Source organism: Oncorhynchus mykiss, chromosome 7 (genome assembly GCF_057628025.1).
Source record: "Oncorhynchus mykiss isolate SJ-2025 chromosome 7, ASM5762802v1, whole genome shotgun sequence".
Classification (NCBI taxonomy): Eukaryota; Metazoa; Chordata; class Actinopteri; order Salmoniformes; family Salmonidae; genus Oncorhynchus; species Oncorhynchus mykiss.
Genome location: NC_143028.1, coordinates 10,165,357 through 10,179,245, shown reverse-complemented (window position 1 = coordinate 10,179,245; position 13,889 = coordinate 10,165,357). Strand labels below are relative to the sequence as shown.

The following is a 13,889-nucleotide window of genomic DNA, read 5'->3' as shown; positions in this document are numbered from 1 at the left end:
GCGCCACTCTGCTTCCATCCACTTCAGAAAAGGCTAGAACTCACAATCCATGGCTTAGGAGTCCAGTGTCTTAGGCCACTGGGATACTGTGTAAACAGTATGACCTATACGAACTGTTGGAAGAGGTAAAAAAATATATATAATGGCACTGAGACATGCCCATGAAACGACACATTTTTTTAAAATGTTGTTCGCACTTAAAATAAACTGTTTAGCAGAGGATGGTTTCGATCCATCGACCTCTGGGTTATGGGCCCAGCACGCTCCCGCTGCGCCACTCTGCTTCCATCCACTTCAGAAAAGGCTAGAACTCACAATCCATGGCTTAGGAGTCCAGTGTCTTAGGCCACTGGGATACTGTGTAAACAGTATGACCTATACGAACTGTTGGAAGAGGTAAAAAAATATATATAATGGCACTGAGACATGCCCATGAAACGACACATTTTTTAAAAATGTTGTTCGCACTTAAAATAAACTGTTTAGCAGAGGATGGTTTCGATCCATCGACCTCTGGGTTATGGGCCCAGCACGCTCCCGCTGCGCCACTCTGCTTCCATCCACTTCAGAAAAGGCTAGAACTCACAATCCATGGCTTAGGAGTCCAGTGTCTTAGGCCACTGGGATACTGTGTAAACAGTATGACCTATACGAACTGTTGGAAGAGGTAAAAAAAATATATATAATGGCACTGAGACATGCCCATGAAACGACACATTTTTTAAAAATGTTGTTCGCACTTAAAATAAACTGTTTAGCAGAGGATGGTTTCGATCCATCGACCTCTGGGTTATGGGCCCAGCACGCTCCCGCTGCGCCACTCTGCTTCCATCCACTTCAGAAAAGGCTAGAACTCACAATCCATGGCTTAGGAGTCCAGTGTCTTAGGCCACTGGGATACTGTGTAAACAGTATGACCTATACGAACTGTTGGAAGAGGTAAAAAAATATATATAATGGCACTGAGACATGCCCATGAAACGACACATTTTTTTAAAATGTTGTTCGCACTTAAAATAAACTGTTTAGCAGAGGATGGTTTCGATCCATCGACCTCTGGGTTATGGGCCCAGCACGCTCCCGCTGCGCCACTCTACTTCCATCCACCCCAGATGGGACTTGAACCTACAATCCCTGGCTTAGGAGGCCAGTGCCTTATCCATTAGGCCACTGGGGCACTGTCTACCTTTTGCAAATAGTATGAACTGATAGAAGCAGTAAAAACAATGTGTACTGGATAGCACTGAGACACGCAAATGAAATTTAGCTTTCTAATTTCTGTTTGCGTTTCATTTTTGAAAATAATCTGTTTAGCAGAGGATGGTTTCGATCCATCGACCTCTGGGTTATGGGCCCAGCACGCTCCCGCTCCGCCACTCTGCTCTCAGCCACTTCAGAAAAGACTAGAACTCACAATCCATGGCTTAGGAGTCCAGTGTCTTAGGCCACTGGGATACTGTGTAAACAGTATGACCTATACGAACTGTTGGAAGAGGTAAAAAAATATATATAATGGCACTGAGACATGCCCATGAAACGACACATTTTTTAAAAATGTTGTTCGCACTTAAAATAAACTGTTTAGCAGAGGATGGTTTCGATCCATCGACCTCTGGGTTATGGGCCCAGCACGCTCCCGCTGCGCCACTCTGCTTCCATCCACTTCAGAAAAGGCTAGAACTCACAATCCATGGCTTAGGAGTCCAGTGTCTTAGGCCACTGGGATACTGTGTAAACAGTATGACCTATACGAACTGTTGGAAGAGGTAAAAAAATATATATAATGGCACTGAGACATGCCCATGAAACGACACATTTTTTAAAAATGTTGTTCGCACTTAAAATAAACTGTTTAGCAGAGGATGGTTTCGATCCATCGACCTCTGGGTTATGGGCCCAGCACGCTCCCGCTGCGCCACTCTGCTTCCATCCACTTCAGAAAAGGCTAGAACTCACAATCCATGGCTTAGGAGTCCAGTGTCTTAGGCCACTGGGATACTGTGTAAACAGTATGACCTATACGAACTGTTGGAAGAGGTAAAAAAATATATATAATGGCACTGAGACATGCCCATGAAACGACACATTTTTAAAAAATGTTGTTCGCACTTAAAATAAACTGTTTAGCAGAGGATGGTTTCGATCCATCGACCTCTGGGTTATGGGCCCAGCACGCTCCCGCTGCGCCACTCTGCTTCCATCCACTTCAGAAAAGACTAGAACTCACAATCCATGGCTTAGGAGTCCAGTGTCTTAGGCCACTGGGATACTGTGTAAACAGTATGACCTATACGAACTGTTGGAAGAGGTAAAAAAATATATATAATGGCACTGAGACATGCCCATGAAACGACACATTTTTAAAAAATGTTGTTCGCACTTAAAATAAACTGTTTAGCAGAGGATGGTTTCGATCCATCGACCTCTGGGTTATGGGCCCATCACGCTCCCGCTGCGCCACTCTGCTTCCATCCACTTCAGAAAAGGCTAGAACTCACAATCCATGGCTTAGGAGTCCAGTGTCTTAGGCCACTGGGATACTGTGTAAACAGTATGACCTATACGAACTGTTGGAAGAGGTAAAAAAATATATATAATGGCACTGAGACATGCCCATGAAACGACACATTTTTTAAAAATGTTGTTCGCACTTAAAATAAACTGTTTAGCAGAGGATGGTTTCGATCCATCGACCTCTGGGTTATGGGCCCAGCACGCTCCCGCTGCGCCACTCTGCTTCCATCCACTTCAGAAAAGGCTAGAACTCACAATCCATGGCTTAGGAGTCCAGTGTCTTAGGCCACTGGGATACTGTGTAAACAGTATGACCTATACGAACTGTTGGAAGAGGTAAAAAAATATATATAATGGCACTGAGACATGCCCATGAAACGACACATTTTTTAAAAATGTTGTTCGCACTTAAAATAAACTGTTTAGCAGAGGATGGTTTCGATCCATCGACCTCTGGGTTATGGGCCCAGCACGCTCCCGCTGCGCCACTCTGCTTCCATCCACTTCAGAAAAGGCTAGAACTCACAATCCATGGCTTAGGAGTCCAGTGTCTTAGGCCACTGGGATACTGTGTAAACAGTATGACCTATACGAACTGTTGGAAGAGGTAAAAAAAATATATATAATGGCACTGAGACATGCCCATGAAACGACACATTTTTTAAAAATGTTGTTCGCACTTAAAATAAACTGTTTAGCAGAGGATGGTTTCGATCCATCGACCTCTGGGTTATGGGCCCAGCACGCTCCCGCTGCGCCACTCTGCTTCCATCCACTTCAGAAAAGGCTAGAACTCACAATCCATGGCTTAGGAGTCCAGTGTCTTAGGCCACTGGGATACTGTGTAAACAGTATGACCTATACGAACTGTTGGAAGAGGTAAAAAAATATATATAATGGCACTGAGACATGCCCATGAAACGACACATTTTTTTAAAATGTTGTTCGCACTTAAAATAAACTGTTTAGCAGAGGATGGTTTCGATCCATCGACCTCTGGGTTATGGGCCCAGCACGCTCCCGCTGCGCCACTCTACTTCCATCCACCCCAGATGGGACTTGAACCTACAATCCCTGGCTTAGGAGGCCAGTGCCTTATCCATTAGGCCACTGGGGCACTGTCTACCTTTTGCAAATAGTATGAACTGATAGAAGCAGTAAAAACAATGTGTACTGGATAGCACTGAGACACGCAAATGAAATTTAGCTTTCTAATTTCTGTTTGCGTTTCATTTTTGAAAATAATCTGTTTAGCAGAGGATGGTTTCGATCCATCGACCTCTGGGTTATGGGCCCAGCACGCTCCCGCTCCGCCACTCTGCTCTCAGCCACTTCAGAAAAGACTAGAACTCACAATCCATGGCTTAGGAGTCCAGTGTCTTAGGCCACTGGGATACTGGGTAAACAGTATGACCTATACGAACTGTTGGAAGAGGTAAAAAAAAATATATAATGGCACTGAGACATGCCCATGAAACAACACATTTTTTTAAAATGTTGTTCGCACTTAAAATAAACTGTTTAGCAGAGGATGGTTTCGATCCATCGACCTCTGGGTTATGGGCCCAGCACGCTCCCGCTGCGCCACTCTGCTTCCATCCACTTCAGAAAAGGCTAGAACTCACAATCCATGGCTTAGGAGTCCAGTGTCTTAGGCCACTGGGATACTGTGTAAACAGTATGACCTATACGAACTGTTGGAAGAGGTAAAAAAATATATATAATGGCACTGAGACATGCCCATGAAACGACACATTTTTTAAAAATGTTGTTCGCACTTAAAATAAACTGTTTAGCAGAGGATGGTTTCGATCCATCGACCTCTGGGTTATGGGCCCAGCACGCTCCCGCTGCGCCACTCTGCTTCCATCCACTTCAGAAAAGGCTAGAACTCACAATCCATGGCTTAGGAGTCCAGTGTCTTAGGCCATTGGGATACTGTGTAAACAGTATGACCTATACGAACTGTTGGAAGAGGTAAAAAAATATATATAATGGCACTGAGACATGCCCATGAAACGACACATTTTTTAAAAATGTTGTTCGCACTTAAAATAAACTGTTTAGCAGAGGATGGTTTCGATCCATCGACCTCTGGGTTATGGGCCCAGCACGCTCCCGCTGCGCCACTCTGCTTCCATCCACTTCAGAAAAGGCTAGAACTCACAATCCATGGCTTAGGAGTCCAGTGTCTTAGGCCACTGGGATACTGGGTAAACAGTATGACCTATACGAACTGTTGGAAGAGGTAAAAAAATATATATAATGGCACTGAGACATGCCCATGAAACGACACATTTTTTAAAAATGTTGTTCGCACTTAAAATAAACTGTTTAGCAGAGGATGGTTTCGATCCATCGACCTCTGGGTTATGGGCCCAGCACGCTCCCGCTGCGCCACTCTGCTTCCATCCACTTCAGAAAAGGCTAGAACTCACAATCCATGGCTTAGGAGTCCAGTGTCTTAGGCCACTGGGATACTGTGTAAACAGTATGACCTATACGAACTGTTGGAAGAGGTAAAAAAATATATATAATGGCACTGAGACATGCCCATGAAACGACACATTTTTTAAAAATGTTGTTCGCACTTAAAATAAACTGTTTAGCAGAGGATGGTTTCGATCCATCGACCTCTGGGTTATGGGCCCAGCACGCTCCCGCTGCACCAGTCTGCTTCCATCCACTTCAGAAAAGGCTAGAACTCACAATCCATGGCTTAGGAGTCCAGTGTCTTAGGCCACTGGGATACTGTGTAAACAGTATGACCTATACGAACTGTTGGAAGAGGTAAAAAAATATATATAATGGCACTGAGACATGCCCATGAAACGACACATTTTTTAAAAATGTTGTTCGCACTTAAAATAAACTGTTTAGCAGAGGATGGTTTCGATCCATCGACCTCTGGGTTATGGGCCCAGCACGCTCCCGCTGCGCCACTCTGCTTCCATCCACTTCAGAAAAGGCTAGAACTCACAATCCATGGCTTAGGAGTCCAGTGTCTTAGGCCACTGGGATACTGTGTAAACAGTATGACCTATACGAACTGTTGGAAGAGGTAAAAAAATATATATAATGGCACTGAGACATGCCCATGAAACGACACATTTTTTAAAAATGTTGTTCGCACTTAAAATAAACTGTTTAGCAGAGGATGGTTTCGATCCATCGACCTCTGGGTTATGGGCCCAGCACGCTCCCGCTGCGCCACTCTGCTTCCATCCACTTCAGAAAAGGCTAGAACTCACAATCCTTGGCTTAGGAGTCCAGTGTCTTAGGCCACTGGGATACTGTGTAAACAGTATGACCTATACGAACTGTTGGAAGAGGTAAAAAAATATATATAATGGCACTGAGACATGCCCATGAAACGACACATTTTTTAAAAATGTTGTTCGCACTTAAAATAAACTGTTTAGCAGAGGATGGTTTCGATCCATCGACCTCTGGGTTATGGGCCCAGCACGCTCCCGCTGCGCCACTCTGCTTCCATCCACTTCAGAAAAGGCTAGAACTCACAATCCATGGCTTAGGAGTCCAGTGTCTTAGGCCACTGGGATACTGTGTAAACAGTATGACCTATACAAACTGTTGGAAGAGGTAAAAAAATATATATAATGGCACTGAGACATGCCCATGAAACGACACATTTTTTAAAAATGTTGTTCGCACTTAAAATAAACTGTTTAGCAGAGGATGGTTTCGATCCATCGACCTCTGGGTTATGGGCCCAGCACGCTCCCGCTGCGCCACTCTGCTTCCATCCACTTCAGAAAAGGCTAGAACTCACAATCCATGGCTTAGGAGTCCAGTGTCTTAGGCCACTGGGATACTGTGTAAACAGTATGACCTATACGAACTGTTGGAAGAGGTAAAAAAATATATATAATGGCACTGAGACATGCCCATGAAACGACACATTTTTTAAAAATGTTGTTCGCACTTAAAATAAAGTGTTTAGCAGAGGATGGTTTCGATCCATCGACCTCTGGGTTATGGGCCCAGCACGCTCCCGCTGCACCACTCTGCTTCCATCCACTTCAGAAAAGGCTAGAACTCACAATCCATGGCTTAGGAGTCCAGTGTCTTAGGCCACTGGGATACTGTGTAAACAGTATGACCTATACGAACTGTTGGAAGAGGTAAAAAAATATATATAATGGCACTGAGACATGCCCATGAAACGACACATTTTTTAAAAATGTTGTTCGCACTTAAAATAAACTGTTTAGCAGAGGATGGTTTCGATCCATCGACCTCTGGGTTATGGGCCCAGCACGCTCCCGCTGCGCCACTCTGCTTCCATCCACTTCAGAAAAGGCTAGAACTCACAATCCATGGCTTAGGAGTCCAGTGTCTTAGGCCACTGGGATACTGTGTAAACAGTATGACCTATACGAACTGTTGGAAGAGGTAAAAAAATATATATAATGGCACTGAGACATGCCCATGAAACGACACATTTTTTAAAAATGTTGTTCGCACTTAAAATAAAGTGTTTAGCAGAGGATGGTTTCGATCCATCGACCTCTGGGTTATGGGCCCAGCACGCTCCCGCTGCGCCACTCTGCTTCCATCCACTTCAGAAAAGGCTAGAACTCACAATCCATGGCTTAGGAGTCCAGTGTCTTAGGCCACTGGGATACTGTGTAAACAGTATGACCTATACGAACTGTTGGAAGAGGTAAAAAAATATATATAATGGCACTGAGACATGCCCATGAAACGACACATTTTTTAAAAATGTTGTTCGCACTTAAAATAAACTGTTTAGCAGAGGATGGTTTCGATCCATCGACCTCTGGGTTATGGGCCCAGCACGCTCCCGCTGCGCCACTCTGCTTCCATCCACCCCAGATGGGACTTGAACCCACAATCCCTGGCTTAGGAGGCCAGTGCCTTATCCATTAGGCCACTGGGGCACTGTCTACCTTTTGCAAATAGTATGAACTGATAGAAGCAGTAAAAACAATGTGTACTGGATAGCACTGAGACACGCAAATGAAATTTAGCTTTCTAATTTCTGTTTGCGTTTCATTTTTGAAAATAATCTGTTTAGCAGAGGATGGTTTCGATCCATCGACCTCTGGGTTATGGGCCCAGCACGCTCCCGCTGCGCCACTCTGCTGTCAGCCACTTCAGAAAAGACTAGAACTCACAATCCATGGCTTAGGAGTCCAGTGTCTTAGGCCACTGGGATACTGTGTAAACAGTATGACCTATACGAACTGTTGGAAGAGGTAAAAAAATATATATAATGGCACTGAGACATGCCCATGAAATGACACATTTTTAAAAAATGTTGTTCGCACTTAAAATAAACTGTTTAGCAGAGGATGGTTTCGATCCATCGACCTCTGGGTTATGGGCCCAGCACACTCCCGCTGCGCCACTCTGCTCTCAGCCACTTCAGAAAAGACTAGAACTCACAATCCATGGCTTAGGAGTCCAGTGTCTTAGGCCACTGGGATACTGTGTAAACAGTATGACCTATACGAACTGTTGGAAGAGGTAAAAAAATATATATAATGGCACTGAGACATGCCCATGAAACGACACATTTTTTAAAAATGTTGTTCGCACTTAAAATAAACTGTTTAGCAGAGGATGGTTTCGATCCATCGACCTCTGGGTTATGGGCCCAGCACGCTCCCGCTGCGCCACTCTGCTTCCATCCACTTCAGAAAAGGCTAGAACTCACAATCCATGGCTTAGGAGTCCAGTGTCTTAGGCCACTGGGATACTGTGTAAACAGTATGACCTATACGAACTGTTGGAAGAGGTAAAAAAATATATATAATGGCACTGAGACATGCCCATGAAACGACACATTTTTTAAAAATGTTGTTCGCACTTAAAATAAACTGTTTAGCAGAGGATGCTTTCGATCCATCGACCTCTGGGTTATGGGCCCAGCACGCTCCCGCTGCGCCACTCTGCTTCCATCCACTTCAGAAAAGGCTAGAACTCACAATCCATGGCTTAGGAGTCCAGTGTCTTAGGCCACTGGGATACTGTGTAAACAGTATGACCTATACGAACTGTTGGAAGAGGTAAAAAAATATATATAATGGCACTGAGACATGCCCATGAAACGACACATTTTTTAAAAATGTTGTTCGCACTTAAAATAAACTGTTTAGCAGAGGATGGTTTCGATCCATCGACCTCTGGGTTATGGGCCCAGCACGCTCCCGCTGCGCCACTCTGCTTCCATCCACTTCAGAAAAGGCTAGAACTCACAATCCATGGCTTAGGAGTCCAGTGTCTTAGGCCACTGGGATACTGTGTAAACAGTATGACCTATACGAACTGTTGGAAGAGGTAAAAAAAAATATATAATGGCACTGAGACATGCCCATGAAACGACACATTTTTTAAAAATGTTGTTCGCACTTAAAATAAACTGTATAGCAGAGGATGGTTTCGATCCATCGACCTCTGGGTTATGGGCCCAGCACGCTCCCGCTGCGCCACTCTGCTTCCATCCACTTCAGAAAAGGCTAGAACTCACAATCCATGGCTTAGGAGTCCAGTGTCTTAGGCCACTGGGATACTGTGTAAACAGTATGACCTATACGAACTGTTGGAAGAGGTAAAAAAATATATATAATGGCACTGAGACATGCCCATGAAACGACACATTTTTTAAAAATGTTGTTCGCACTTAAAATAAACTGTTTAGCAGAGGATGGTTTCGATCCATCGACCTCTGGGTTATGGGCCCAGCACGCTCCCGCTGCGCCACTCTGCTTCCATCCACTTCAGAAAAGGCTAGAACTCACAATCCATGGCTTAGGAGTCCAGTGTCTTAGGCCACTGGGATACTGTGTAAACAGTATGACCTATACGAACTGTTGGAAGAGGTAAAAAAATATATATAATGGCACTGAGACATGCCCATGAAACGACACATTTTTTTAAAATGTTGTTCGCACTTAAAATAAACTGTTTAGCAGAGGATGGTTTCGATCCATCGACCTCTGGGTTATGGGCCCAGCACGCTCCCGCTGCACCACTCTGCTTCCATCCACTTCAGAAAAGGCTAGAACTCACAATCCATGGCTTAGGAGTCCAGTGTCTTAGGCCACTGGGATACTGTGTAAACAGTATGACCTATACGAACTGTTGGAAGAGGTAAAAAAATATATATAATGGCACTGAGACATGCCCATGAAACGACACATTTTTTAAAAATGTTGTTCGCACTTAAAATAAACTGTTTAGCAGAGGATGGTTTCGATCCATCGACCTCTGGGTTATGGGCCCAGCACGCTCCCGCTGCGCCACTCTGCTTCCATCCACTTCAGAAAAGGCTAGAACTCACAATCCATGGCTTAGGAGTCCAGTGTCTTAGGCCACTGGGATACTGTGTAAACAGTATGACCTATACGAACTGTTGGAAGAGGTAAAAAAATATATATAATGGCACTGAGACATGCCCATGAAACGACACATTTTTTAAAAATGTTGTTCGCACTTAAAATAAACTGTTTAGCAGAGGATGGTTTCGATCCATCGACCTCTGGGTTATGGGCCCAGCACGCTCCCGCTGCGCCACTCTGCTTCCATCCACTTCAGAAAAGGCTAGAACTCACAATCCATGGCTTAGGAGTCCAGTGTCTTAGGCCACTGGGATACTGTGTAAACAGTATGACCTATACGAACTGTTGGAAGAGGTAAAAAAATATATATAATGGCACTGAGACATGCCCATGAAACGACACATTTTTTAAAAATGTTGTTCGCACTTAAAATAAACTGTTTAGCAGAGGATGGTTTCGATCCATCGACCTCTGGGTTATGGGCCCAGCACGCTCCCGCTGCGCCACTCTGCTTCCATCCACTTCAGAAAAGGCTAGAACTCACAATCCATGGCTTAGGAGTCCAGTGTCTTAGGCCACTGGGATACTGTGTAAACAGTATGACCTATACGAACTGTTGGAAGAGGTAAAAAAATATATATAATGGCACTGAGACATGCCCATGAAACGACACATTTTTTTAAAATGTTGTTCGCACTTAAAATAAACTGTTTTGCAGAGGATGGTTTCGATCCATCGACCTCTGGGTTATGGGCCCAGCACGCTCCCGCTGCGCCACTCTGCTTCCATCCACCCCAGATGGGACTTGAACCCACAATCCCTGGCTTAGGAGGCCAGTGCCTTATCCATTAGGCCACTGGGGCACTGTCTACCTTTTGCAAATAGTATGAACTGATAGAAGCAGTAAAAACAATGTGTACTGGATAGCGCTGAGACACGCAAATGAAATTTAGCTTTCTAATTTCTGTTTGCGTTTCATTTTTGAAAATAATCTGTTTAGCAGAGGATGGTTTCGATCCATCGACCTCTGGGTTATGGGCCCAGCACGCTCCCGCTGCGCCACTCTGCTCTCAGCCACTTCAGAAAAGACTAGAACTCACAATCCATGGCTTAGGAGTCCAGTGTCTTAGGCCACTGGGATACTGTGTAAACAGTATGACCTATACGAACTGTTGGAAGAGGTAAAAAAATATATATAATGGCACTGAGACATGCCCATGAAACGACACATTTTTAAAAAATGTTGTTCGCACTTAAAATAAACTGTTTAGCAGAGGATGGTTTCGATCCATCGACCTCTGGGTTATGGGCCCAGCACACTCCCGCTGCGCCACTCTGCTCTCAGCCACTTCAGAAAAGACTAGAACTCACAATCCATGGCTTAGGAGTCCAGTGTCTTAGGCCACTGGGATACTGTGTAAACAGTATGACCTATACGAACTGTTGGAAGAGGTAAAAAAATATATATAATGGCACTGAGACATGCCCATGAAACGACACATTTTTTAAAAATGTTGTTCGCACTTAAAATAAACTGTTTAGCAGAGGATGGTTTCGATCCATCGACCTCTGGGTTATGGGCCCAGCACGCTCCCGCTGCGCCACTCTGCTTCCATCCACTTCAGAAAAGGCTAGAACTCACAATCCATGGCTTAGGAGTCCAGTGTCTTAGGCCACTGGGATACTGTGTAAACAGTATGACCTATACGAACTGTTGGAAGAGGTAAAAAAATATATATAATGGCACTGAGACATGCCCATGAAACGACACATTTTTTAAAAATGTTGTTCGCACTTAAAATAAACTGTTTAGCAGAGGATGCTTTCGATCCATCGACCTCTGGGTTATGGGCCCAGCACGCTCCCGCTGCGCCACTCTGCTTCCATCCACTTCAGAAAAGGCTAGAACTCACAATCCATGGCTTAGGAGTCCAGTGTCTTAGGCCACTGGGATACTGTGTAAACAGTATGACCTATACGAACTGTTGGAAGAGGTAAAAAAATATATATAATGGCACTGAGACATGCCCATGAAACGACACATTTTTTAAAAATGTTGTTCGCACTTAAAATAAACTGTTTAGCAGAGGATGGTTTCGATCCATCGACCTCTGGGTTATGGGCCCAGCACGCTCCCGCTGCGCCACTCTGCTTCCATCCACTTCAGAAAAGGCTAGAACTCACAATCCATGGCTTAGGAGTCCAGTGTCTTAGGCCACTGGGATACTGTGTAAACAGTATGACCTATACGAACTGTTGGAAGAGGTAAAAAAAAATATATAATGGCACTGAGACATGCCCATGAAACGACACATTTTTTAAAAATGTTGTTCGCACTTAAAATAAACTGTATAGCAGAGGATGGTTTCGATCCATCGACCTCTGGGTTATGGGCCCAGCACGCTCCCGCTGCGCCACTCTGCTTCCATCCACTTCAGAAAAGGCTAGAACTCACAATCCATGGCTTAGGAGTCCAGTGTCTTAGGCCACTGGGATACTGTGTAAACAGTATGACCTATACGAACTGTTGGAAGAGGTAAAAAAATATATATAATGGCACTGAGACATGCCCATGAAACGACACATTTTTTAAAAATGTTGTTCGCACTTAAAATAAACTGTTTAGCAGAGGATGGTTTCGATCCATCGACCTCTGGGTTATGGGCCCAGCACGCTCCCGCTGCACCACTCTGCTTCCATCCACTTCAGAAAAGACTAGAACTCACAATCCATGGCTTAGGAGTCCAGTGTCTTAGGCCACTGGGATACTGTGTAAACAGTATGACCTATACGAACTGTTGGAAGAGGTAAAAAAATATATATAATGGCACTGAGACATGCCCATGAAACGACACATTTTTTAAAAATGTTGTTCGCACTTAAAATAAACTGTTTAGCAGAGGATGGTTTCGATCCATCGACCTCTGGGTTATGGGCCCAGCACGCTCCCGCTGCGCCACTCTGCTTCCATCCACTTCAGAAAAGGCTAGAACTCACAATCCATGGCTTAGGAGTCCAGTGTCTTAGGCCACTGGGATACTGTGTAAACAGTATGACCTATACGAACTGTTGGAAGAGGTAAAAAAATATATATAATGGCACTGAGACATGCCCATGAAACGACACATTTTTTAAAAATGTTGTTCGCACTTAAAATAAACTGTTTAGCAGAGGATGCTTTCGATCCATCGACCTCTGGGTTATGGGCCCAGCACGCTCCCGCTGCGCCACTCTGCTTCCATCCACTTCAGAAAAGGCTAGAACTCACAATCCATGGCTTAGGAGTCCAGTGTCTTAGGCCACTGGGATACTGTGTAAACAGTATGACCTATACGAACTGTTGGAAGAGGTAAAAAAATATATATAATGGCACTGAGACATGCCCATGAAACGACACATTTTTTAAAAATGTTGTTCGCACTTAAAATAAACTGTTTAGCAGAGGATGGTTTCGATCCATCGACCTCTGGGTTATGGGCCCAGCACGCTCCCGCTGCGCCACTCTGCTTCCATCCACTTCAGAAAAGGCTAGAACTCACAATCCATGGCTTAGGAGTCCAGTGTCTTAGGCCACTGGGATACTGTGTAAACAGTATGACCTATACGAACTGTTGGAAGAGGTAAAAAAAAATATATAATGGCACTGAGACATGCCCATGAAACGACACATTTTTTAAAAATGTTGTTCGCACTTAAAATAAACTGTATAGCAGAGGATGGTTTCGATCCATCGACCTCTGGGTTATGGGCCCAGCACGCTCCCGCTGCGCCACTCTGCTTCCATCCACTTCAGAAAAGGCTAGAACTCACAATCCATGGCTTAGGAGTCCAGTGTCTTAGGCCACTGGGATACTGTGTAAACAGTATGACCTATACGAACTGTTGGAAGAGGTAAAAAAATATATATAATGGCACTGAGACATGCCCATGAAACGACACATTTTTTAAAAATGTTGTTCGCACTTAAAATAAACTGTTTAGCAGAGGATGGTTTCGATCCATCGACCTCTGGGTTATGGGCTCAGCACGCTCCCGCTGCACCACTCT

The 13,889-nt window shown here is 44.4% G+C and overlaps 2 non-coding genes across 2 annotated transcripts; both read right to left on the bottom strand.

Annotated features, from left to right (window-relative positions):
* Positions 1–7,366: 7,366 nt before the first annotated feature.
* trnar-ccu (transfer RNA arginine (anticodon CCU)) lies at positions 7,367–7,439 on the bottom strand. Its single transcript has one exon. It is a non-coding gene; the product is annotated as a tRNA-Arg (tRNA).
* A 3,193-nt stretch (positions 7,440–10,632) lies between these two features.
* Positions 10,633–10,705, bottom strand: trnar-ccu (transfer RNA arginine (anticodon CCU)). Its single transcript has one exon. It is a non-coding gene; the product is annotated as a tRNA-Arg (tRNA).
* Between the last annotated feature and the right edge of the window lie 3,184 nt (positions 10,706–13,889).